General features: G+C 42.1%; 1 protein-coding gene and 1 pseudogene across 1 annotated transcript in view; one reads left to right on the top strand and one right to left on the bottom strand.

The window, feature by feature from the left end:
- LOC129151998 (serine/threonine-protein kinase MARK2-like) overlaps positions 1 to 27,849 on the bottom strand; it is a 549,435-nt gene that overhangs the window by 53,499 nt on the left and 468,087 nt on the right. The gene's annotated exons all lie outside the window — the stretch shown is intronic.
- Positions 140 to 7,430, top strand: LOC103289608 (glyceraldehyde-3-phosphate dehydrogenase-like; annotated as a pseudogene).

Genomic DNA, 27,849 nt, shown 5'->3' with positions numbered 1-27,849 from the left:
TCTGGAAAAGCAATGGGACACCTTTGGGCCCGAGATCCAGATCCATCCTGCTGGCATTTGCGCAGATTGTTGGGAACCACCTGGCGACTGCTTTTATATCATTTCTTCCTTGCTGAGCGTCTAGGGAGGGGAAGCAGCCATGGTGCCTGAGGCCAACTGCCAGGAGGCCAGTGGCACTGTTGGGATCCTACCGGAAGCGCTGGTCAGTGCCTGGCCCATTCTCTGGAGATTGGACCTGCAGGACTACTGAGGGAATGAGTGGCTGCCGCCCGGCGGGTGGGCCATTGGGCGGGTGGGCCGTCGGAATGGGTTGGTCAGCTGAGCAGCACTCCTGCTGTGGGAACACACTGACCACCAAGGGGCAGCTCCTGCATTGAGCATCTGCCCCCTGGTGGTCAGTGCGCATCATAGCAACTGGTTGTTCAGTCGCTTAGGCTTTTATATATATAGATTCAACCCTCTTGGAGTGTACAGAGTAGCTCCTGTTTTCCAGAATTGCTCTTGAGTGATATTACCTTCATGCTAGTTACCTCAATTCTGTTTGAATATAAGGCTTCCCTGCTTCCCAAACATTTGTCCATATGGGTGTTAGAATGCTCCATGATAAGAGCAGAATTTAGAGGAGGTTCAAGAGCCAATATCTAAAGTTGCTTATCAAAGTGGAAGGATGATCAGGAAATTGGGAGATGGCAGCTTGAGGAGGACCAGAGGGTAGTGTGGGGCTGTAAAGAAAATATGGTTAGGGATTTCTGAGCAAAGACACCTGAGTTCTGGGTCGAAGGACAAGTCTTGGTATTTAAAGGGTGATTCAATGGTAAGAGTCTATCCCGAGAGGTTTACCTACCCTGAGGTAAGTGTTTACATTGCAGAAGGAAATAAAACCCAGGACCATGGAGACGTTCCAGGAATTGTGAACTGGCAGATTGCTTGGCTTCCTCCCGGAGATATTTATTTATATTCCAAAGGATCAGAACTCAAGATCCTTCTCTTCTCTTCCCAAGGAGAATTTGTTTACATTAAGGAGAAAAGTTTTCACTTTCTCAGGAGCAGAGGGGCTACAACTGCTCTTCTGTTTATAGGCTCCCAGATTCATGTATTTTGGGTTCCTTTGCCTATAGTAAAGATCCTGGGTACATGCAGGGTGACATCCAGTTCTCATTGCATAGCCCCAGAAGGGAGGAATTGAAGCAGAGGAGAAGTAATGTGGTTATTGCTGTAAGTAATAATAACTCTGCTCCAGAAATCTCACATCTACTTTCAGAATAATAGGAATGAATATAGATACCAAAGACTTACCAAGTATTAGAATAAGATGGTTTGAGCCTCAAAGGTGGTGGTGGGAGGTTTTGAAGTATAAATAAGAATGACCTGGAAAAAGCCCCAAGAAGGGTGCCAAGGCTGATCCCAGGGATTGTAGAGCATCCACATCCCATGGGGGATGAGCAGCCTCTCCTTCTGGGCTGAGAGAATTTTGTGTAATCACCTTCAGTTCCATTGGAAGAAGTCTTATTGAATGAGAGGCTTCAGGCTTCAAATGGAATTTAGCCTCACATTTACGGGGAGGCAGTATCACCGTGGTAATGATTATGTAATTTGGGTTACAAATGCAACTCTACCCATTGTTTATTTTGGTAATATTTATTGAGCATTTATTATGTACAAGACTATTTTGCTAGGTGCTGATGGATGACCTCTACTTTCAGGGAGTTTACAGTCTAGTCCAAGAACCAGACAGAACATAAGCAAATAAAAGAGTGAGTATACTAGTATTTTTACAAACTGCAATGAAAGAAAAGAACGTTATGAGAGGAAATAAAGATGATCAACTTATATTGGATGGCCAGTGAAGGCTTCTCTGAGAAAATGACAGCTGAGCTAAGAAGATCTAAAGATGGGGAGGAACTGGCTACATGAAAAGAGCGAGTGTGAGCTTTCCAGGTGGAGCAACCAGCATTTACTGGCTGGATATGAAATGCAACCCCTCAGAGGTGTGTTTGAGTAAGGCACTTAACATTGGGGGAGGGGGGTGGGGATGGGAGTATTTGTACACTGGCTTGTTGTTGGCTCTGTTTCTTCATCTTTGTAAATGGGATAACGATACCTACTTCTCAGGCAGGAAGCTCTGTTGTCCAAGTGAGATTGATATAGTAATGACCATCTTCCCCTCACTTGGTGTTTCGATAAACTCTGTTCCTTATCTGAAGCCAAGTGAACATATCTCAAGAGGGAAGTATACTGTTAGAGAAGTTTGTTTGGAGGTAAGAGAAAGTGGCCACAGATGAGTCCTACTGCCATCCAATACTTAGGCTCCCAATAATGCCTTCTTCCTTTGGAAGATTTTTGAGGATGGCATTTTCAGCCTTTAGTACAAATGTCAGTGAGAGAATTTCTGAATGATGCAGGCTTTTCTTTGGGTCTCTCTCATCGTGCAGATATGATCAGTATCCCTTATGCCCAAGTTTGCTTTGACTTGTGCTTCTGGGGCTACCTCCTTTGAAATGTCTGACTTCTGGGCAAGCAGGCGGGCAAGCGTAGTCTGGAGGGGCTTGAAATGGGAAAGAGGAAACTAGGGATGATAGCAAAGGGATGGAGCTATTGGAGCTTCTTCATCTCTGTGTTTATTTCTAGAACTCTTCTATCCATAAGAGTGCTGCGAGTGCATTTCTTTTCCTCACAATGAGGCAGATGTGGACTGGGATTGGGGACTATGGCAATCAATTTTAAGAGTGAAATCAGAGGGATTCCTGATTTCAGGAATGATGTATACACTGATGAATCAGGAAGCAACTTGGTATTTGTAATGGCTTCTCAACTGTGATATTACAGGCTCTGTTCCTTATCAGAGTCACATGTCCCTGGGAGGTCTATTTGTTTCTTGTTTTGCTTAGGTAAGTAATATCCTTAATGATCATGCTAGGATCCATAAATCTAATTTTGAAAAGATTAGACACTAGCTATTATGATTTCATGGTGGATGGTTATTTTGATGAAGGAATTCTCAGCAGAGGGAATGGGAAGCAATAAAAACTCCTCTGGCCAAAATCATTCATTTACTAAATGATTATATAAAGGAAAAACAAAAAGGTTTATTAGATACACCTCACATTCTCATTGGTAGTTTCCCCCTTTACTTCTTCCCCTTATCGTGACCTGAATTCTTGGAAATATAAATACATTGCCTCTAAAATTTTAATTCACAAGCATGAACAGACTAGTGAACCTCAGAGGGAAGACAGGGGAGGGTGGGTGGGAAGAGATCATCCAGTGAACTTGTATGCTTATATGCATAACCTGTGGACACAGACAATGGGGTGGTGAGGGCCTGGCGCGGGGGGAGGGGACGGGAGCAGGCTGGAAGAGGTTAATTAGGGGTGGCGGGGCGGGGGGGGGGGGGGGGCGGGGAGGTTGTGGAGAACCTAAGTAATACTTTTAACAGTAAAGATTTTTAAAAAAATAAAAAAAAATTATCATTCACTTCACAGAATTTAAGGCTTTAAAAATTTCCAGACCTGTCCCCTTCCTATTTTCATACTATATTGGTGTCTGCCATTGTTAAAGGAAGTCAGAGAAGACTTGATAGGAAGTTATACTCTATGAGAGCCTACCACTAGTCACAACTCAGTCTTAATATTTTAAGTGTCTTGGTGATTACTCCCTCCCTCCCTCCCTCCCTCCCTCCCTCCCTGCCTCCCTCCCTCTCTCCCTCCCTTCCTCCCTTCCTACTTCCCTCCCTTCCTCCCTTCCTCCTTCTTCTTTTTTTTTTGTTTTGTTAGACCTCACCCAAGGATATTTTCCCATTGATTTTTAGAGAGAGTGGAAGGGGAGGAGGAGAAAGAGAGAGAGAGAGAGAGAGAGAGAGAGAGAGAGAGAGAGAGAGAGCAAGAGAGAGAGACATCTATGTGGGAAAAACACATTGATTGGTTGCCTCCTGCATCCACCTCGACTGGGGCTGGGGATTGAGCCTGCAACTGAGGTACATGCCCTTGATAGGAATTGAACCTAGAACCCTTCAGTCCATGGCCTATCACTCCAATCACGGAGCCAAAACAGCCAGGGCTCACAACTGAGTTTGCGTCAAGGCTGGCTGTGCACATGCTCTGGGCTTATGCCAGCCAGCTACTGAGCCCAGTGGGACTACAGGTGCAGGCTCTGCCCTGAGAGATGTGAGACTCCTGTAATGGCCAACTTTGCTTTGAGGACTCCCCATCATACTGGCTGAGGCTTTCTTAGTTTTGCCCTGTCTGAAATTCTTCCTACCCTCCTTTATCCTCTCCCTATCTTTTCATAGGTGTCAGACCAGTGCTGTAGTCTGAAGGCTCCCTGCTTGCACCTCCTTCCTCAGCCCTATCCTTAGGCACTTTCCCCAATAAATCTCTTGAGCATCTATTCCCTTCTTGGACCTGCTTCTCTGAAGGGCTGGACTGACAACATGTTTGTGGAACAGAAAGAAGTAGATACAATATGCCACACGGTGGAAGAAAGGGTGGATTGGGTCAAAAGGGCCAGATGTTGAAGGGTTTTATCTGCTATGTAAAGCCTTTCGGACACTATTCTCAGGAAAACGACTGAAAGCTTTTCAACAGATGAGTGACAAGTTTTAGAAAATTACTCCTGTTCAGGGTGGTGAATAGATGTGAAGGGAGCAAGGTGGGAGGCACGTGCATATTCCAGTTACCCCCACAAGCAATGAGACAGCCAGGATAGTTCATTAAATCAACTCTGTCTGTCCTGGGAGAGGGTGAGAAACCTAAAGGCAAGAGCTAGCTACTCAGCAAATGTTTGCTGAGAATATTTATTTTTTTTCTTTAGATAAAAATATATTCTAAAATTCTTTATCTTTTTGTGTTTGTGTGTTAGACTAAAATCAATTGCTTTTCCCCTACTGCGCTGTCAGCCCAAGCTGTGAAACGCTTCAGTAAATTATCCATGATCACTGTTCTTTGCAATTCTGATTAACTTTCCCACAGGATCTATAGCTCTGAGGAAAAAAAATTAGCTATTACTTTCCATCTCAAAAGTCAATTTCAGTTTTGCTCTGTCAGGTATTTCCAGAAGCAATTTATTTGTATATTCAGCCATTTTTTGGTTTAAATGACAAAATAGATGCTAAAATGGCAAGGAGAAGGATTTGGTAAGAAAATTTATTAAAATGGCATTTATCCTAGTAATAGATAATACCTTTGAATATTTATATAAGCAAAATAATATTTTTGTATATCATATGATCTCATATCATATGACCTATCATTCTATTTATCATCTATCTACCAATCCCTTTAAAAATATGCAGGAACTTCTGTGATTACATTCATTTAAAAGTCTGGAAAACCTTATTGTGGGCATCCAATGGAAATTTTTCTCATAAAAAATGGGGCTAACTTAAAAACTCAGAATACAGTGAATGAGGACACTGATTTTATACTCAGCATTTTCCCTCTTTATTTTGAACTTGATTACTTTCTCCCAAAATTACACTTCCTGAACCGCTTCTTATCACTCGGAAGAAAGTCCAGAGTAGTTCTCATTATCTGTTTCATATTTGTTGGTCAGTTTTAAGTCCAGTAGTCTGCTTCCATTGTTTATTCTATCTCCAGAGGAATTGAGTTGTCATTAGGGCATGTCAAGGATTTAGTAGAATCTGCTCTTATCAGATTCTGACTTAAGGCAGAAAGTAGGCTTATAGTCTGTCTTGTTTTGCTCACTGTGGCATCATGTACTTTAATTTTGTTTCCCTAGATTCACCTTTTGGGCTATGCTCTTCTGTATCCAGCCTTGCTCTAAACAATGCTGAATAAAATAGAGCATCTTATTTCTCTTTGTACTTAACATTGTTTTACCTAACTTAGGAATTATTCATATTCTCATAGAACCAAAAAATATTAGAAATAGAAGAGATCTTGGAGCTCCATTTAGTCAATTTCCCATTTTTAGATGATGAAACCGAGGCTTAGAGATGTCACATGGCGTGCCTACAAGATCACAATTGTATTAAGTGTAGTATTTTTACCTGGACAGGCTAACTGCTGAAAAACAAAAACAATAACAACAACAAAAACAACACAACCCTTGAATCTTAGTGGCATATAAGAAACCATAGGAGTTTATTATTTACTCACATCATAGTCTATTTTGGTCTTTTGGAATGGGGTTGGTGTGTTCTATGCAATCATTTAGAGACTATGTGTTTTTACCATCTTATAGGGCCTCAGAGATGGGATCCTCTGCATCTAATCAGCAGTCAAGGAAACAGAGAGACAGTATAGAAAAAGCACACTTGCTCTCAAGTCTCTTAAACCCAAATTGACAAATCACTTCCACTCATGTACCATTGGTGAGATAGCCTTGTGGTGCCATCTAGATGCAAAGGAAGCTGGGAAATGTAGTTTAGCTGTGTATCCAGGAAGAGAGAACAGGTGTAGTGAACATCTAGCTAGTCTTGCCATACTCCTCTTTCCATAAAGTAGTGGTTTTTAAAGTGTCATCCCAGCAGCATTAGTATCACCTGAAAACTTACTAGAAATGCAGATTCTCAGATCCCACCCACACACAGAGAATCAGAAACTCTGGGTAATTCTTGTGATTTTGATGTATGCTAAAATTTGAGAACCATTGACATCCTATTAGACGTACATCAGTGGTTCTCAACCCTGGCTACACATTAGAATTACCTAGGGAAACCTAAAACAAAATAAAACAATATTACCTGGACTCCATCATGATCAATTAAATCAGAATATCTAGAAGGGGACCCACATATTGATATTTTAGAATAAAAGTTCCTGGTTAATGACACATTTGACAACTCCCTCAAGATTGTCAGCAATGCCTTCTGTACCACCAACTGCTTGGCCCCCATGGCCAAGGTCATTCATGACAACTTTGGCATTGTGAAGGGACTCAGGACCATCATTACCACCCAGAACACCTTGGATGGCCTGCCCCTCTGGTAAGCTGTGGCTTGATGGCTGAGGGTATGCCCAGAACATCGTCCATGCATCTACTGGCACTGCCAAGGCTGTGGGCAAGGTCAGCCCTGAGCTGAATGGGAAGTTCACTGGCATGGCCTTGTGTGCCCCCACCCCCAACATGTCAGTTGTGGATCTGACCTGCCGCCTGGAGAAAGCTGCTAAATGTGATTACATCAAGAAGGTGGTGAAGCAGGTGTCAGGCAGCATCCTGAGCTATGCTGAGTACCAAGCTGTCTCCTGTGACTTTAACAGTGACACCCACTCCTCTACCTTCAATGCTGCGGTTGGCATTGTCCTCAACAACCACTTTGTCAAACTAATTTTCTGATATGACAGTGAATTTGACTACAGTAATAGGGTGGTAGACCTATGGTACATATGGCCTCCAAAGAGCGTAAGAGCTCCCTGGACAGCCCTAGTGAGAAGGAGAGAGAATTCCTGGTGTACTGCAGGAATTTTTAAAACATGCAATACCTAACTATTTAGTCAGGGGCACTGACCTCTTTCCCCCTTAGATTGTCAAATAAAAAAAATGACAATAGTCAACACAACAATAGCTGTCTAGTATGAATGAATCAAAACTATACCTATTTTTTTTGTCAGATACCCCCAAAATATAATATTGGTGTGCACACAATTTTAATAGTTTATGTGTGCCATGAGATGAAAAAGGTTGAATCTGTCTAATCTAGTGTGTTAAGTGAAAGCAGGGGAGTGGGTTTTCTCACATTGATAGCTGCTGGGAGAGCACATGATCCTGATTGGCAGGTGGACATTAGGTAGAGGTCAGGTCGTTATCTTGAGTGACACCTCTATAGTGTCTGAAAAAAAATGTAGGGACACTTTTCTCTGTATTTGGTGTACTTCTGAAAAAGAGAAAATAAATCACATGTCACATGGTTGCATAGATTTTTTTTTTTACATGCAATTTGCTGATAATGGTGAAATTTTAGTTGAGTCTACATCACCTAAAAAAGTGCTCAGAAAGTTCATCCATCCACTCTGGCCTTCTAGTGAGACAGCTTAATCCTGTAGAATTTTCAAGCAAAATAGCTCATTGATAGATCAAAATAGCTAGCTTTTTTGTCTTAATCTTGATGGAATTAAGATTAGAATCTATCTCTGCTTACAACTAAATGTTTTTTTTCTGGTCTATATTTGCAAGATTATCTAAAATACTAGATAAAAGCTTATATTGGTTAGTGAAACTCCTCAACTTGTGCTTGAAGTGAGGGCTCTTTAAAAAATGCTTTGGATGACAGTAGTGATGTATTAAATCTGGAAACAAGACAGAAATTGGCACTACATTTGATAGAGAGTAGATGAATCATTTCAGGGTTAATATTCTGACAGCAAAACACCCACATTTAAACTTCTGAATGGATATAGATGGTTCAGTCTATTCAGACATCCTGGCAAGACTGAATTTAGGATCCTGGTAGGATGTTGGTTGGTGAGAAGCATAATTTTCAAGGAAGTAATCACAAAGCTGGGTGTTGACAGCTTTGAGTTCAAATTTCATACTCTCTAATATTACATACATCACTCAATATCTGTGGATCTTTTTTTTACTACCTGTAAAATATGTTTCATTATGTTTCTGTCATATCTCATTGTAGTTATCACTCAACTACTTCATACTTCAAGGATTAGGAAAGAATTAAAAAATATTTGTGGGCAAATTATAGTCATTCAGAAGACACATAATTTTTCCCTACAAAATTCTTTACTCTCTGTGCCTGTTACATAATGAGGAAGTCTTAGACCACTTAGGTACTGGAGACAATGTGAAGCATGAGTTCAGGGTGAGCTGTGAACCAAGTTCTGTCTGGAGTCTGACATGAGTGTTATTTACTTGGCTTTGATCATTTCTCTGAGCAAGGGGAAAATCTGACTTTTTCAGAAAGCCATTTTACTCTGTGGGTTCATTATTGTGGCTGACAAATGGAGAGGTAAATTGACGATGACTTCCAAGCTAAGAATATTGTATATGTTTACCACTGTAGGGAGCCAGAATTTTGTCAGTATGATATCTATTTAGCTTTAGTTATTAAGGTTTCCAACTGAAAAAACAAAACAAAACAAAAACCCACGAACAAAACCCCAGCAAAATTCTATTGTTCTCAATGAAAAAAAGCCTTTTAAAAGCTAGAGAGGTTCACTGTCGGCACTGGCTGTTCCTGTGGAGGAGCTTGATGAGACTGTGTTAAACTCTTGTCAAGGGATAATGGGGAAATTCTTCCATCATCAGCAAATATGGAGTCAGCATGGAGTTGGCAAAAGTCAGGAGGCCAGGTTGTGGGGATGTGAAGTGTTTATGGCATCCTAAACAGGCAGCATAACACTGTGGTAAGGGGCTGGGAGGGAATCCTGGCTCAGCATCCAATATATGTACAACTGTGGCCAACTGACTTCTTAAGTCTAAATGAGCTCATCTGTAAAATGGGAGCATTATCACCTACCTTGTAGGTTTGTTGTGAGGCTTACATTAGGTAACGTGTTGCAAATATTTGGCAATGTCAAGGCCTGGCATGTAGAATGTCCTCTCCCTTCTCAGGCAGCCTTCCTAATGGTCTTTCCTTTTTGGTCCCATTTGTAAATATAAATGTGTTGGTAGCATTTCAGACTCTCTCTGTAATATTACATAAATTACTTAATTTCTCTGTGGATCTTTTTTACTACCTATAAAGTATGATTCACCATGTTTCTCTCACACCCATCTCCCTATCTCATTGTAGTTCTTACTCAAACACTTCATATTTCAATTAAAGATCCCAGGTGTTCATTGCTCGCAGGAAGGATTTTGAATCATCATTTACATTTTAGTATAATTTCAAGTCACTGACCTCCCTCTACCTCTGTATGTAGTAGGAGTTCCAACTTAGATGCAGCACGTGCTACATACAACTCAGTCATTTCTAGAAGATAAGGTGGGAGACCTGTGGGAATCAATTGCATGAGATTCAGAGTTAGAACTGATCCCAAAAGGAGTTAGAAATGAGGTGGCCAGGTTTGGGTCAAGGACAGTGTCCAGGAGCAGAGGAGAGGGCTGATTCTCAGTATAGCACTACGTTAATCCTGTAGGCCTGATGCAGTGCTACTTAGCACCCTGACCCACTGCCTTTGGGCAAACCTGAGGCCTGAGGTGGCTGCTGTTGGGGGCTGTGAATAAAATTCGTGTTGGTATTGGCAGCAATGGGAGATGGCAATTTCACTGCAAACATTAGCACTGTCAGCATAAGGCATTGTGTGCTTTGGACCAAATGATATTGGGCCTCTGTTGCAGTAATGGCACCATTTTCAAGCTTTGGTGGCTGCAGGAAATTAAAGATAATTTCAAATTTTTTTGTCACTCATCCCACCAAGAAGTGGAGCGTATTTCCTCATTGGTCTCATGACTTCTCTTGACCAGTGCAATGTGGTAGAAATGATGCTGTGTAACTTCAGAGCTGGGATTCAGGAGATCTGCAGTGTTTCACCTCACTGCTTAGAACACTCTTGGGATCCACTGCCCGTGCTGTGAGAAAGCCCAGGCAGCTCTGTGGAGAGGAGGACTGAGTTAGCACCAGTTGCCAGCCATGAGTGGGTTCATTGTGGACTGGGCCATCCCAAGGTCTCAGATGACACCATGTGAAGCAGACGAATCATTGGCCAACCCATGGACTCAAGGGAAGTAATAAATTCCCGATGTTTTAAGCTGTGGAAATTTGGAACAGTTTATAGATTCCCAAAGAGTGATATTTGAAGTGAAGGAAATAGTGCCAAAGAGCTAAAAGAGAAAAGGAGGAAAATAGCAAACCCCATGGGATAGTCCACAGGACTAGTTAAGACAGGACACTTGAGATGCCTTCATAGGACTTCCAGACTATAGTGAAGAAACTTTGTTTGGGGGAAGATGGAATCTTCATTTATAAGAAAGGGATGCTAGTACCAATCTCCTGGTTGTGGTGCAGATTAAGTAGGGTAATGCATGTGAAATAATTAGTGCAAATTTTGGCTTGGACTCAGTAACTAGTAGCCATTATTGTTACCCTCATTTTATCTGAAGTTAGTCCACTAATTTGCTATTCAACAGAAAATAGCCACATTAATTGTATATACATTTTATTTCTACAGCTAGGCGAAAACTCTCTAAAGGGCCAACACTGTAGTTTATATTTCTTTGTGCGATGTAGCTCTGAATAAATATGTGTTGGCTGATTGGCTAGAAGCAGGGTAGACTATATCTCTTTTAGGATTCTAGTCTCCTTCACATTAGGCTCATGTGCCAGTTTGTAATTTTAGCTAAATTTCTAAAGCTGAAAGATAAAAACTAATTGAACCTTCACTAATATGGGCACTTGTTAGAAGAATAATACATGATGTCTCATGTATATTTCAGGTAGTACTGTAAATCCAAGCGCTATATTGTCAAGGGTATTTGTTTTTTGTTTTGTTTTGTTCTTAGATGAATCAGCTACACCCCTACCATGAGCTCCAGGTTGCTCTCTAGAGATATGCACAGCTTTGTTCAGTCAAGGTCAGGTACCAAAATAGAACTATAGTTACTGACAGAATAGCCTCTTCAGGGCTTGTGGAGCTGAATCCTTATAAGTTGCATGAAGCTATGATATAGTAGTAGGTGACTGGCCCTTTAAGTCAATTACCTATTGGTCGTTATCACCTGTGCCATAATTGTAAGCAGTTACTAGGGTTTCCCAGTCAATCAGCTGACTGTGTTCCCTGCACTGTTCTGTCTTTCAGCTGGGATGAGGGTATGTAGTCTCATCTATTATGGCAACAACGAGTTTTGTGTGTGTGTGTGTGTGTGTGTGTGTGTGTGTGTGTGTGTGTGTTTGTGTGTGTGTGTAGGCATGTGTTCGTGACATGTGTTAAACATAAGGCTCTATGACCAATACAGCCCACTTTAGCTTCTTTTAGAATCTGGGCACTTATATCTATTCATAGAAAATTAAATTCCATGTGTGTGGGGCAGTGGGAATTTTGTCATTTTTCAGGAGGAACAATAAATGGTTTTAAACATTAGTTTAGACAAAGTATCTAAAGTCTCCTCCAACATATTCTATTCTTAACCAGGGATTCCTGGTGAATTATGTAAAGAATTGTGTAAAATCCTCCCTTGGATTTCAAATTAATGATTGGTTTTATATTTAGACACTGTCCCTTTTCCAGTAGCTTAAAGCAGGGCTGTCTTTATAAACTTAATAACTATTTATGTGGTATGATTTGGGAAAACTATACTGAATTTTCTGCCTCAGTATAGTTTCTTGACTGAAATGATCCAGGCTTTGAAATCCCACTGTTATAGAGGTTTGTTCTTTTAGGTTAACTATTACCTCCTTAACTAGTTCTCTTTGTTGGAAGTAGATAATTCAGTACGTCACATGTTTTGGTGCAAGTTCTTTTATTCAGCAGTTCCCGCATAATGAGGTGTGTGTGTGTGTGTGTATGTGTGTGTGTGTGTGTGTTGGTGTTATTCACAGGGTTACCGCTGTAGACCACCATACAAATTTTTGCACAGGGCTTTATTTAATTTAATTTAATTTAATTTACTTATTGTTGACACTATTACATATATCCCTCAATCCCCCATTTACCCACCTCACAGGGCTTTATTTTTAGTCAGGACCCTTTTGGGGGTACAACCTTAACATTCTTGATATAAAATATGGAATTCTTTCAGTGATCACATTTTAAAATCCAGGTAAAGATTCTGATTTGCCTAGCTATTATCATGTTACTACTTCTGGGGCCAATCACTGTAACCATAGATTTAAAGACTTGAGATGAGTCAGTGTAGGCCACATGCCTCGGAGACCCTGAAAGTGGGGAGGGTGAGGCACTGTGATTAGAAGCACATGGAGTCAGGGAAGAGAGCTCCCCGAGGATAGCAATGAGGTTGCTGCCTTCCCTAGAAAAGGGAGAATGGGAAAAGTCCTGAGGGGACACAAATGATGTTAATCACCAGACTCTTTGACCCAAAAACATCTCCAGAATTTTATGATGTAAAACAGTTCATTCTAACCTGAAGGGCCTAGGCAGTACATATGGATCACATGTTTGAAATACGTGTACTCCTGGGGGAGGGATGATTCTGAAGCTGCCTCTCTGTGATTAAGATGAAAAAAAATCAGCACCAAATAGATGCATTTGGCCACATGGTGCTATAATATAAACGTGTCATATGTGAATGTGCTAATCATGACACTAAGATGTTTCACAATTATGTATCAAAGGGGTATTTTAGACTGTACCTTCTCAATAGTGGTGCTATTGTCTCCAAGAGGGTGAAGACTGGTTGGTGAGGGGAAAACTTAGATATTACAATGGCTGTTGCCCTTCCAAAGGGCTATAGTACATAAACAGATATGCAGTATCATGAGGGGGCCAATTAGGAGAAAATACCTAAAAAGGCTCCTTAGATGGATAATAATGAGAAAAAAAAAGATTGAGAAATACTATTCTACATCCAAGCAACTTAATGTATCTTAGGGAGATGTGAAACAGATAATATGAAACTTGTGATTAGAGATGCAACATGACTTGTTGAAATAGAACCTGGATTTGAATCCAACTCACTGTCTGGCTGTGTGGAAATGGACAAGTAACTTAACCTTTCTGCATCTTAATCTCCTAATAGTGATCCTTTGCAGTCAATCCCTCCCTAAGCCACTGGCCCCAGGCAACCATTGATCTGCTTTCTGTCACTACAGTTTCAGGATCAGGGATTTCCTATAAATAGAATCATAGTATGAAGTCTTTTGTCTGACTTCTCTTTCTCGTCATGGTTTTGAGATTCACCCATGTTGTTGCTTCTGTTAGCATTGCATTCCTTTTTATTGCTGAATTGTAGTCCACTTACCATTTGGGTTCTCTCCAGTTTGGGACTGGAGAGCATAATGAATAATGCCGCTATGAAATTTGTGTGCGAGTCTTTGTGGCGACATATTTTTCTAAACACTTTTTTTTTTTTCATACTTGATTCTTGCTGCCAGATACCAGGTATGCTATTTGGTAAATACTTACATAAACTGCATCATGAAAAACAAGACAAAAAGAGGCAAGGAAAAAAACTATTAGATGAATTTGATACATTCTTTTTGAAATACTGAAGATTTTACAAGCATTTAGTGTTACAATTAGCATATTTAAAAAAATACTTGAAATGTACAAAGGTATGTGAAATTGAAAAAGGTACCCCAAAATGTACAAAATAATCATAATAGACGTGCATGGGAAGAGATCAGCCAAAGAACTATGCATATATGCAAAACCCATGGACACAGACAGTAGGGTGGTGAGGCCTGGGGTGGAGGATGGGGGCAGGCTAGAAGGGTCAATCTTGGGAAAAAGGGACATATGTAATACTTTCAACAATAAAGACTTAATTTAAAAAACGGTGATAAAATGCTGTAAAACTTATGCATAATTATATAAAATACAAAATTAGGTTCAAAGTGTTTGGGGGCAAATGGGTTATAATTCCTAATTCAGAATTTTAGACAAAAAAGTCATAAGGAAATTGATTAGTAGGCAAAATAGATTTCAGGTAAACACATTTTAGGCAAATTCACTTCAGGAAAATTTCAGTATTAATGGAAAGGAATTTGGGCAATTTAATTGGACATAGATGGCAAAAGAAGAGTTTGAAGCTAGATTGATTCTCATATTTCTCTTGCAGGCTGCCGGGTAGATAGAAGTGTCATTCATGGGAATGGGAATCCAGGAATGGAAGGAGAATTTATGGTGGGCAGATGATGAGTTCAGGTTTATTTGTGGTGAGTTTGAGCTGCTTGGAAGACACCCAGGTAGAGGCGTCCAGTAGGCAGATTTATGGAGCTCAGGTGGAAATCTGGTTTGAAGATACATACAAAGCCACTAGCACACAGGTGTTCAGATGTGTGTGAGCACATGGGGGAAATAGTTGCGTCTGGAGGACTCTGTAGGAGACTCTTATTCCAGTGAGGCTTTCCCTCTGACCGGGCCTTCAGGAAGCTCCTCTAGATGTTCTGATGCACCAGCCATGCCCCCGTGCCAGGTACGCATGGCTTCGGCTCACTCGTGTGTGTCTGGGTGATTCTAAGAACAGTATGGTTTCATACCTCTGATCCTCTACTTTGGGCCTATGCCTAAATTCTGTGAATAATTAGAGGTTGGGGTGTGTTAAAAGCTATAAAGAAAAACTTAAAAGACTTTGAAAACCACATAAGTGGCACTGCTTCGGAGCTCCTCCCACAGAGAGAGGGTAAAATAAGAAAGGAGTGGAGAGTGTGGCAGAGGCCTTTGGTGCTCATGTCACCTCCGCACTGCCCCCCTCGGGTCCCAGCCATAGCTGTGGCAGATAGTTCTGGTGAACTCTGACTCACCTGTCATTACTCTGATGTTGGCCCTGAGGTATTCTCTGGTGAACTCTGACTCGCTCTGTCATTATTCTGATGTCTGCCCCGAGGCCTCCTCTGATTCTGTAGAACCCTATATGCAATTGCAGCACAGGGGTGCCAATGCTCCCCTCACTCAGTGGGCATTGGGAACCAGCCTCCCTACCACTCTGTAGAACGGCATCTGTGATGATGAGCATATAACCCAGGGGTCATTACAGTCCTTCAACACCAAGAAGGTTGTGGTTGTACCACCTCTAGAAAAAGGACCCGTGAGACTCTAATAGAGAAAAATCCCCAAGAAATTAAGAAAAACCAAAACAAAAAAACCAGGCATTTCAAAATAGTGGGTATAAAGAGTGTTATTGTATTTTGAGTTTTTTAAACAGAAGTTGTCTAAATAACACCCCTTCTCCTCTTGGATCACGTGCAGGCTGTTAAATCGCTGGCATCATGCCCCACAGAGGCTATGGTGTCTGGGAGGGGAGAGCTCCTTTCTGAGGTCTTCTGGGCACACTTGTCATGCACTGTGGCACTGTGTCCTGTAGATGGCGATAAATCTCCATCTTTTGAGCCTCCCTCCAGGCTTTAGGTCCCTCCAAACATTGCTTCCTAGTAAGGGAAAATGACAGGCATTTCTTCACAATCTACCGCTGAGAAAGCTCTTCCTTGCCTTTTAGTTCTTGAAAGGCCCTGGAACACTGGCAAGAGTCCAGTATTTGGGATATCGAAGTCTAAGTGAGGAAGGAGCTGCTGCATTTGAATCCCTGGAGCTGGGATATGCTGGCAGGAAATGTAGGCCTTAAAGAGCTCCCAGGACAGCCTCCCTGCTTCTCCCAGGAGCTCAGTAGTTCTCAGTAGTTTTTACCCTTCCTACAGGAGCATGGCATTCATTCCACCACAAGGTAGCTAATGCAAACATGAGCCAACCTTTCTTTTTTTCTTTTTTTTTTTTCCCCATATTCATGGGCTAAATACTTTAGAAATCTCATTCAACCCTTCCAGGTAGTTTCTGTTATTTTTCTGTTATTGAAATAGATGAAATGCTTTGGTCAGTCAGGGGATTCGATCACTGCACTGCCTCAAGGACATGTCTGAACGCACCCTCAAGCCTCTGGAAATGGAGCCTTGTGGTGGGGTCAGGGATCCATGTCAGTAGGGAGTGTGGCTCAGGCCACGGGGCTTGGGCTGTCTGCAAGGAGCACGAGGGCACCCTGAAGAGGGTAAAAGAGTTCCCAAGAGAAACAAGGTATGTGTGGGAGTCAAGACAAGAGGATTGTCCTTCTCGGTGCTGCCAGACTGGATTTGGGACTGTGACTTGGGACTGGATCTAATGGAGGGTGTAATGTACCACTAAATAAATACATTAGGACTTTTCAGTGTTTTTTTTTTTTTTAAAGCTATTGTGAGCCATTTATGTGCCCGCTCCCATTTAGTCTCACACAACACTACCAGGTATAATGATCTCTTCTACAGACGAGGAAACTGAGGCTCAGAGTGGTTAAGTAACTTCCCAGAGGTCTCAAAGTCAGTGGCAGAGCCCTGGTCTGTCTTACTCTGGCTTGCTCTGAGCCACTCTCTGAGGAAGACTCCTCCTTCTATGGTCAGTAGCTGGGCCAGTCAGAGTGTGGAAACGTCAGCGTGACCACTCCGTAGGCAGAAGCAGAGACGTAGAGACGGGGCATGGCCTTTGCTGGAACTCTGAATGACAAGCTCCTCTGTGCCTGTCCTGTCAGAGCGGACAGGATTCAGGCTGTAAGGAAGTACTCGTAAATGAAATGTAAAGGGGATTTTTGGAAACCCTAGAACTGCCAGACCTGAAGGAATGACAGCATTTCTGCTCATTGGCAAGGACTGTGGGAGAGAGATTTGCAGGCTGGGACGCAGGCCCTGTATATCTTGAATGAAATCCTGAAGTCAGCCACCTGCTTCTAGTCCTTTGCCTGCTTATATATGGCTAATATAACTCTATTGGTACCTTATTCAACTGAATATATTCAATAACAACATTAATACTTATGACACCTTGGTTGCAGCAGGGTATGTAGTGGATGGGATGGCTCACTCCTGGGATCTGTGGGGTGACTGACATTGCAGTCACATGGACTATCCAGAGAGCTCTTACTATATTATCGACATCTCTCCTAAAGATAGCTATTTCCCCTTTCCTCAAGGGCCTCTAAGGGCTTTGCATGTGTTCCTCCCACTGAAAGTTGGAAGTATGATGTTATGGTTTACCCCCATTTTTACGAGATGGATAACCTTAAGAACAAATTGGAAGTGAGCTGTGCCTCCACACCACAGCTCTCTTCCATATACCATGCTTCTCTCAAGCAATATAAGAATATACAGAATACAGAAGCCTTGTTTATGGAAATATAGAGGAAGACATTCTGAACATCCACTTTTATCAACTCTACATTTTTCTACTTAACATTAATCTTTTGGTTCATTTATATTCTTTTTTTAAAAAATATATATTTTTTATTGGTTTCAGAGAGGAAGGGAGAGTGAGATAGATAGAAAAATCAATGATGATAGAAAATCATTGATTGGCTGCCTCCTGCACACTGTACACTGGGGATCCAGCCTGCAAACCTGACCGGGAATCGAACCGTGACCTCCTGGTTAAGAAGTTGCTGCTCAACCACTGAGCCACGCCGGCCAGGCTGTATTCTTTATTAGAAACACATACCCACATTAGCAAAGAAAGAAAGTTAACCCTAACCCTAACCCTAACCCTTGTCAATCATAAAAAAGAGTTGATTGTCTAAATGTTTTTATCAGATTGGTTTTATCTAAATGTCTTTTTCTGCATCTTAGCTTGATTTTTCTTCTCTACATACTTTCAAGAAAAATTTGTTTCTTCAACCTATCAACTAACATTTATTAAGCTCTTTTTATGTATATGACCCTTTTCAAAGCTCTATTGGGATACAGGTTTGTTTATATTTTCCCTCCATAATATATCTTACAATCCGGCCCAGTTGGTTTGGCTCAGTGGATAGAGCGTCAGCCTGTGGACTGTAGGGTCCAGGGTTTGATTCTGGTCAAGGGCACATGCCCCGGTTGTGGGCTTCATCCCCAGTAAGGGGCATGCAGGAGGCAGCCCATCGATGATTCTCTCTCATTATTGATGTTTCTATCTCTCTCTCTCCCTCTCCCTTCCTCTCTAAAATAAATAAAAATATATATAAAAAAGAAAAAAGATCTCCCAGTCCACCTGGGAAGAAACCTGCCTACCCATGGCAATGTCAGTAGAGAGTCATTGCTTCTATTGTTAACGGTGACAAAGAGAGGCACAGGTGGGTCCCCTAGAACAGGAGAAAAGAGCTCCCTGAGGGGCTGTGCAGAGATAGGCTTCAGGGAGGGGTCACGCATTCATCCACTCAACAATAATTGATGTGCCAGTTGTTGAGCAGCTTGCTTGGACCAGGGTGATGGATTAGAAAAGCACTTTGAGGAACACACATATAAAGAGAAAACAACTAGCCAATTATAATCCAGGTGTAGGTGATGGGGAAGATTAAGCAGTTTGTGTATTAAGTTGTCCTAAGGGGATAAAATGGAGGCAAGGGAGCCTGAAATCCAGCCTCTAAACTCTCCTCAAGGGGTGCCCTGAAATGAGAATATTGCAGAGACTTTTGTCACCAGAGGGGGTGTCATTTTGCAAATCCTGGCAAGGTGCCTTATGTACCAGTGGCTGCTCTGAGTGTGATCAATATTTTTCTATTTTTAAATTTATTATTTAATTCACATATAATAAAATCCACTCTTACTGGTGTACAATTTTATGAATTTTGGCAAATTCATAGAGTCATGTAACCACCACCACGATCACACCTCTAAAAACATTCCCTCCTACATCTTTGTAGTCAAGCACTCTGTCATCCCCAGCCCCTGGAAACCACCGATTTGTTCTCTGACCCTATAGATTGTGTTTTTCAGAATGCCATATAAATGGGACCATGCATTGTAGACTCATGTCTGGCCACTTTCACTTGCATAATGCATTTGCGATACATCCATATGGTCCCATGTATTGGTTGTTCCCTTTTATTACTGAGTTGTGGTCTCTTGAATTGGTGTATACAGTTTGTGTATCCATTCCCAAGTTGAGGGACATTCCAATTATTTCCAGTTTTTGGTGATTATGCATAAAATCGCCATAAACATTTGTATATTGTGAACATGGGTTTTTATTTCTTTTGGGTAATTATCTAGGAGTAGGATTGTTGGGTTGTGTATTTAACTTCACATATATATATTTAAATTAAAGAGAAAATAAAACTAAGATGGAAACAAATTGTTTTGTAGTGGCTCTACCACGTTGCATTCCTACTAGCAACATGTAAGAGTTCCAGTTATGCCATGTCCTTGCCATTGTTGGCTTTTTCTTTCTTTCTTTTAAAAATTTATCCATTCTGTTAGTCAGATAGTGGTATTTCATTGCGATTTTAATTTTCCTTTTTCTAATGACTAATTATGTTAACATTTTTTATGGACTTATTTGCCATCAGCTTGGCGAAGTGTCTGTTGAAATCATTTGTCCTTTTTAAAAAATGTGTTCGCTTGATTGTTTGTTGTTGAGTTTTTAGAATTCTCTACATATTCTGGATAAAAGTCCTTTGTCTGATATGTAATTTACAATTATTTTCTCCTAGTCTATGACTTGCATTTTCCTTTCCTAGCTGCAGCTTTCTCAGAGTAAAAATTTTAAATTTTGAGAGTCTAATTTGTTAATTTTTTTCTTTTATTGATTGCACTTTTGGTGTCGTATCTCAGAACCCTTTGTCTGACTTAAGGTTATAAATATTTTCTCCTGCCAAAACCGGTTTGGCTTAATGGATAGAGCGTCGGCCTGTGGACTGAAGGGTCCCAGGTTCGATTCTGGTCAAGGGCATGTACCTTGGTTGCGGGCACATCCCCAGTGGGGGGTGTGAAGGAGGCAGCTGATCGATGTTTCTCTCTCATCGATGTTTCTAACTCTCTATCCCTCTCCCTTCCTCTCTGTAAAAAACCAATAAAATATATTTAAAAAAAATAAATATTTTCTCCTATATTTTCTTTCAGTTTTCTAGTTTTAGGTTTTATATTTAGGTCTATATACATGTTAAATTAATTTTTGTATATAGTTTAATGTAAGGAATTAAGCTCTTTTTTTCTTTTTTTTTTTTTTTTGCATATGGACGTTCAATTGTTTCAGCACCATTTATTGAAAGACTATGCTCTCTTCATTAAATTGCGTTTGCCTTTCTGTTAAAATCAATTGGCCATGTTTATGTGAGCCCATTTCTGGGTTTGTCTTCTGTTTTATTGATCTGTCTCTCTCCTTTCTCTAGTCCGAGTGTGCTAAATCCCAAGTTAACAGGAATAGACACAGGGCGGGAGGGTGGGGGGGGGGGTGGCATGTGGGCGAGGAGGATGTGGGAGGGGCAAGGAGACTTTCCAGGGGACATAACCTTTATGCTGAGGTCTATATTGGCTAAGAGTGAGTCAGTGCAAATATTACAGGCCATTTCAGGCCCTGGGAACATATGGGAAATCTGGAGAGTGAGTGAGAGAGAAGTGGGTGCGGAGGTTATATGATTCACAGTGAGGCTGGAACAGAGTGTGAGAGGCGATTCGTCCCCAGCCAGAGGCAGGTCAAGGGAGGTGTGGATTTGATCCTGAGGGTAGGCTGGAGTGTTCATTTCAGAGGAGGTGTGTAAGTAGGTCTCCAGGCTGAGTAAAAACACCACGTTCAGTAGTTCTCTTGTCATTCAATCACTGTACTGTCTCTATCTCTAAAACAGGGAGTTCTACTTCTTAAAAAAAGCAGACCCCAGTCCCAGCTGCCCAATCACCTCCCAGAGGGAACAGCCCCCTCAGTCCAGGGCTGACACCACCTCTTTACAGGTACCTGTGTGAATTGAAGCCTGCTCTCCATTCCTCCTCTGGCCTCGGGCTCTGTAGGGAGGCGGCGATGAGTTGCTGTGAACTCCCTGGAGCAGACCTGCAGGTGGCAGCCAAACCAAGGCTCATCCGGCTGAAGCTACTCAGTTCTCTGCTTTCAATTCAGAGCGGCTCTAATATTGCAGTAATTTGGTGTCTGCATAACAACAGGCTTGTTTTTAAATCCCTGGAGTAATATTCTTTAAATCTTTTGGAACCAAACCTGCCAAATAGAGTGTAACATGTTTCTCAATCATTTGGGCCACATTCTCCCTCCTGAATGGGTGTTGGCTTCAGTGGGAGTGTTTTCGGTGGCTGTGGGTCATTGAGAATTTGGTTCCGATTTGCTCTGGTAAGCTGAAGAAATAGCTACGCATGTGGCTTGAAGGGAAGTAAGTACAAATGCAGGAGACACCCCGGAGGCAGGCAAGTTGGAACCAAAGAAAGACCGAGAGGGCTCGGTGGTGAACTGGGTGCCCACCTGCCCAGCATCACTCCTGAGGCATGCCTCAGCTACATAAGCCTCTTTCTCAAAAATATTCTTTCCCCACTGCTCCTGACTTCCAGAATTCTGCCATGGAGGACAAAGCTTCCCACAGAATTCAACTGTTACTGCCTCAGGGAAGCCATCTCCTCCCATGCTCTCCCTCCCGTCTCCCAGGTTGTACACGCACTCACAGCACTGTGCAGCTTTCCTTCATGGTACTCTTCACAGTGTGTAATCACACGACTGTGTGATAATATATGGGGTGGGCAAAGTAGGTTCACAGTTGTGAGTATGTGAAACAGTTTATTCTTGTGTTGTACCGTATTTATTAATTATTGTGTTACTTTCCATGGGAACAACTGTAAACCTACTCTTGCTCACCTCTCTATTTGACATCTCTATCCTCTTCCAGATGGTAAACCCCAGGAAGGCAAGGGTTTTTTGTTTTGCCTAATTCTGTGTCCCACAGGCCTGGTATAGCTCCTGGCACAGTTATGGTACAATTACTTATTGAGTAATTCTATGGTTATATAAACAGAAAGGAAATAAAAATAGAGGCAGGAATTAGACTGATCTGGGTGGAAACCCTTTGTCTGTCACTTGTCCACTATGTATACTGGATACACTGCATAAACTCAAAATTTCAGGTTTTTTTATCAGTAAAACAGGGAAAATAATGCCTATTTTGTAGGGTGGTCATGAGGGTACAGTGAGAAAAATTTATGCAAAGTGCTTAGCACAGCGCATGAGATGCCATAAGTGCTCAAATATGATAGTTACTTTCACTTTTATGGAGGTGCCTTCATATACAATTTGCCAGGAGAAGCAACATGGCTGTGAATTCACAAGGAGATGACGCGACTAAATAATAAGCTGTCTAGGTGAAACCATCTCCTGGTTTAAAGAGGAATGCAGTTGGATCATTGATACAAGCATCAACGATGTAAGGCGGAGCAAAACAATTAGACACCTACGTCCCAACAAGCCAGTTTGGAAAGAACTGTGTCCAGTGCTGCCCTCCACGACGGAAGAGTGGTGTGGCTAAAGGGAGCCGCAGACGAGAAGGCTGAGGAGCTGCTGTCCTCGCCCTGAGCAACGTTTTCAAACTGTTGCATACATGCTTTACATTACTTTAAAAGCACATCTTTTAAAACTGTTTTTAAATATCAGGGATATTCATAACAGCTAAAAAGTAGAAATGGTCCGAAAGTCCATCTACTGATGACTGGATAAACAAAATGTGGTGTAGCCATATAATGGTACATTATTCAGGCATATAGAGGAATGGAGTACTGATCCATGCTTTAACATGGACAGACCTTGCAAACATTATGCTAAGCCAGACACAAAAGGACAAATACTGTATGATTCCACTTATATGAGGTACCTAGAATAGTCAAATTTATAGAGACAGGAAGTAGGATAGTGGTTGCTGATGACTGGAAGTGGGGAATCAGGAATGACTGATGGGTGTGGGTGTGGGTGTCTTTTTGGGGTGACAAACATCTTCTAAAATTAGCTTTACTATGAATATGCTGACACCCATTGAAGCATACACTGTAAGTGGCTGAATTGTATGGTATATGAATTATATGTATCACAGTAAAGGTATTAAAAAATATCAGGAATAGATCAGTGGTTCTGAACCCTGGTTGTACATTTCAATCAATTGAGGAGGCAACCAATGAAAGCAGAATATCTGGGAGGTGGGGCGTGGCCCTGGGCGTTGGTGAAACAGAGTTGAGAGCTAGACTGGATGATTGAGGAAATACATTTTTATTTTTCTACCTCTAGGGGACCTACTATGGGCAAAGAATGGGCACTCCATTTGCTGTTGTTTTTATAAGTCTGTGCGTGAGAGGTAATTTCTGTTCAGTTCTGCTGGAAGGCAGAAGAATGGCTGAGCTACGTGGCTTTACTAAGGTCTTTCTCATTTTATGACTTTGTGATTAAATTCATCTGTGCAAACGTGATACAGAGAGACAAGCATTTGTTCTAGTGATGTCTGGAGCTTTAGTACAAGTAGAAACATTCTGTTCATTTAGATGTACTAAACAGAGGTAATGACAAGGTAATAACATGAACATTGTCATGCTAAAATTGTACTCCCCACTCAGATAAATTAAAATGATTAAGGTTCAGGAAGAAACTTTTGTTTCATTACTGCACTCATCACTATCAATATCATGATTAGAAGCAATTAATTGTCTGTTTATCCTCCATGCTGGAGGGGGCAAGTCAGACATGTCTTGTTAGGACAACCACTGTGTTTTCTGAATGTCCCCGTCAAAATCCTTATGAAGGCTGGCCAGGACCTATTTGTATTGCAATAACCTTTTAAAGAATGAAGAGGATCGCTGATATCTTGAATTTGCAGTGCAATAAATAATATTGGAAGCTTTAAAAATAAACACATTAGAATGCACAATGTCGTCCTATTAAATTGGACTTTTAGAAGGGCAACTCTAGTAGCACGCGAGGAGGAGGAAGAGAAAAAGGACAATTACCGTTATTGAGCTTCTACTATGAGTCTGACACAAAGTTTAATGCTTATTATACAGTATACTGTTTTGTTCTAATCCCCAGTCATCTTTCTAGGTAAGCATTGTCTTTTTTCTTTCTTTTTTTTTTTTTTACAGATAAGGAAATGAGGCTAAGGAGGCCAGGCCAACTATTTTGCCCCAGGCCCCAAGCTTGTAAATGGAGGTCCTGACCCAGCTGCTTGTAACTCTGCCAACCTGTCATTCTGAAGAAAGGCCAGATTGTTTCTATTTGACAGCTCCGTGTAGGAAGGAGCACCGAACATTAGATGACCCAATTTCAAATTCTGTGTGGTCCCGGGCAAGCCACAACCTCCGCATCCCAGTCTCCTGAGCTATAACAGGGTGAGAACATTTGCCTTGTGGGATTGTGAAGAGGCAAATGAGCTAACGTAGGTGAAACTTGGCACGGCATAGGTGGAACATTGCAAATGTCAAGCCAGCAATTTCGACTTTGGGTTTCTCAGCTGTGGAGTCGCCTGTGTTGAAGAGGAGACCCATTGTGGTAAAATTCACAGCCTCGCACTGACCACCTTCTTTGAAAACTCTTTTTGCCTGGATGGGGCATGAAAGCCCAGGTTGCAAAAGGCTCCCTGTCTGGGCAGGTATTTTGGTCTGAAAAAGAATGATTTTCTTGCCTTGAGTTTCCAGTCTATAAACCAGGAGGAATATTTTGAGCACCTGCTCCGTGATAGGTGCTCTGGGAAATCACTGTGTCTTTGAGGAATTCAAACATGCAGTTTCAGAGAGCAAAGCAAACACATGTGAAACAATGGTGCCAGAAGACACGGTATTCACTTAAAATAAAGAGCGTATTCACCTCGGGGAAATTCAAAAGTGCTGCAGGATGTGTGGTGGGAAGTCAGTGCCCCCTTGCATTCCGGCCCTTCATGCTCTGATTCCTGTTCCCTCTCATCAGTTTCTTCATATTTTCTGGAGTGATTCTATATGCAGACGTACAGGTATGTATAGCACCGTCCCTATACATACTACAGGATGAGACATGCTGTAATGCTGTTCTGCACTTTGGGTTTTAAAATTCATAACAGATCTCAGATCTGTGCTGTACAGGTGCCTATTGATCTCCCCTATTCTCTCTAGTGGAATTCCTTTGTATGAAAGTGCCACACTTTATTTAATGGCCCCTTATCAATGGTCTTTAAGGTTGTTTCCAAGCTTTTGCTGCCTGAACAATGCTGCAGTGAATTCTCCTGGCAAAAAAGCCATAATCAAGGGCTAAATTGTGTGGTGCAGTGTGTAAGTGGTTCTCAGTTCGCAGCATGGATGTAATGGCATTTGGGGTGGGACAGTCTTTTGTCCTGCAGAACTGTTTTGCCTGCTGCATGATTTTTGGCACTCCTTCTCCTCCCCCCAGTTCCACTATGCTTCCAGTGTGACAACCCACAATGCCTGCCCCATGCCATTTCTAAATGCGCCATGGGGGATGCCATTGCCACACGCTGGAACTGTTCCAAATATAGGGAGTTAACAGTTGGAAGCTTGGGGAAGGGAGGAAAAGGGCATCTAAACAGACCTGTGAGGATTGGCACAGGCTTTGGGAACAACCCGAGAAGCACCAGAGGCAGAGCCACTCGCCGAGGGATTTCCCGTCTCTCTCTGCACATACTTGTGTCCAGAGAGGTGGTGCCTTGTCTGGGACCTGGAGCACTCCTGGGTCCTTGCTTCAGCTTCTCCCTCCAGGCTGCCACACTGGCCCTGCCTGGGTCTGCAGGGCCCTCCAGTCACAGGAGTGGAGGTGCTGGCCTGGGGACTGCTCACAAATAGCTCAGGGAGAGGCCTCGGCACAGCTGGAACGGGCCACCAACTGGGCTGTGGACAGATTATGCAACGTTTGAATTTTCCCTCTGCCACTTCTGTGCCAGTGAATCACAAACTCCCAGGAAGTCAGTGCTGGAAGGGACTTTTAATATCATCTTGATGAGAGGAGTCAGGTTGATGTATACATCAATTAGATGCACAAGAGCCTGCAGGTAAGGGGTGTTAGGGCCTGGGAGAGGAGACAGGGATGGACTCCAGGCCATGGGAAAAGTGATCTCAATCAGTGGTTTCCTAACTAGATTTTACATAAAAATTACTTGAAAAAGTTACAAAAAGAAAACAATGCAGATTCTAGGCTCCATCCCAGACCAAAGAAATTAGATTTTCTAGAATCAGGGTCTGAGAATCTGTATTTTTATTATGATCTTCAGGTTATTCTTATTCCTGGTAGGGGCCAGACAATCAAGCTTGGGAAGCTCTGACTTAAATAGACTCCAATCCAATAATCCCCACATCACAAATACAAGTGTTGGAGGGGCCTGAAGTGCTGCTTTGCTGGCTATCTGTCCTGTTGGTAAAGGGAGCGGATAATGTGCTAGGTGGTTAATTATGTTGGCATTTATTCATTCTGAAATGTTTACAAAGTAATTAGAAGTCAGATTAGGTTTGATGCTCACTGACCTTTAAGGAAGAGCCTGTCCTCAAACGAGAGAGAGAGAGAGAGAGAGAGAGAGAGAGAGAGAGAGAGAGAGAGAGAGAGAGAGAGAGAGAGAGAGAGAGAGAGAGAGAGAGAGAGAGGAAGAAATGTCTATTTCAAAGGTTAATCAGAACAAAACACAGCATGATTAGCTGGGATCTCTAGCTTGCCAAAAAACAACAACAAGGTTTTATTTGGCTTTAAGGATGAGAGGAAACGATGAGAGAGCATTGCTTTGGGTGGTGGTTTTTCTGGATTTAGAATATGAAAGCAAACTTCTCAGACATAAGAATCCTCTTAATTAAGAGCTTGGAGTGGAACTGATATTCCGAGAAAAGATCAATTCTTTTCCTAGACCTGAGTCTTTCCTGGCTTGCCTGGCAGTTTCCAATTTTTTGCCTGTCTTGCTGGAAAGATCTTTTCAATTGTACATTCAGAGCTCTTGCTCCATGTGGGCACATAATCAAACTGGACCCTTGTCTAGTCTCACTTCAGTGCCTACAGACTTTCCCCCTACCTTCTAGTGGTGCTGAGTCTTGCAGCGTCCACAGAACTGCTCTCTCCCCAGCTAGGGCTGTGAATTTGGGACTCTTTCTTGGCAATGGGGTGGGGCTGACTAGCTATGTGACCTTGAAAAATACTTTTCTATGTTTGCTTTTTGTCCTTCCAGGTTTATTTCCACTCTGCTCTATGCCCTGAGAAGCTTATTCCTGCACGTAGTATCTCTTGGGCTTCCTTGTCAGCTGACTTCCTGCTGGGTTCAGCCAGTGGGAGTCCCTTCCCTGCTTGGTCGGTAGCCTCTACCCTCCATGACCAATGTCCCCTTGCACAGTGGCACACCCAGGGCTCTCATCTCACTGAGCTCCCCTGGCCTCACCTTCCCGCCTAGAGGTGGTGATGGCTCCCCTGTTGGTTGTCTCTGGATACTTTGCCCACCCTTGGTGTTCCCCTGACCTTTGAGCGCCTCAGTAAATAATCCCTTTAAGAAAGTCTCTTCAGTTGTACACTATGAGAGAATATCCATTTTTATCCAAGTCCCTTCCTAATAGGCTTTTAAAAAGCTATC

The sequence above is a fragment of the Eptesicus fuscus genome, chromosome 17, assembly GCF_027574615.1.
Source record: "Eptesicus fuscus isolate TK198812 chromosome 17, DD_ASM_mEF_20220401, whole genome shotgun sequence".
NCBI classification, from domain to species: Eukaryota; Metazoa; Chordata; class Mammalia; order Chiroptera; family Vespertilionidae; genus Eptesicus; species Eptesicus fuscus.
The sequence above is the reverse complement of the archived record's forward strand: the minus strand, read 5'-3'. Positions and strand labels throughout refer to the sequence as shown.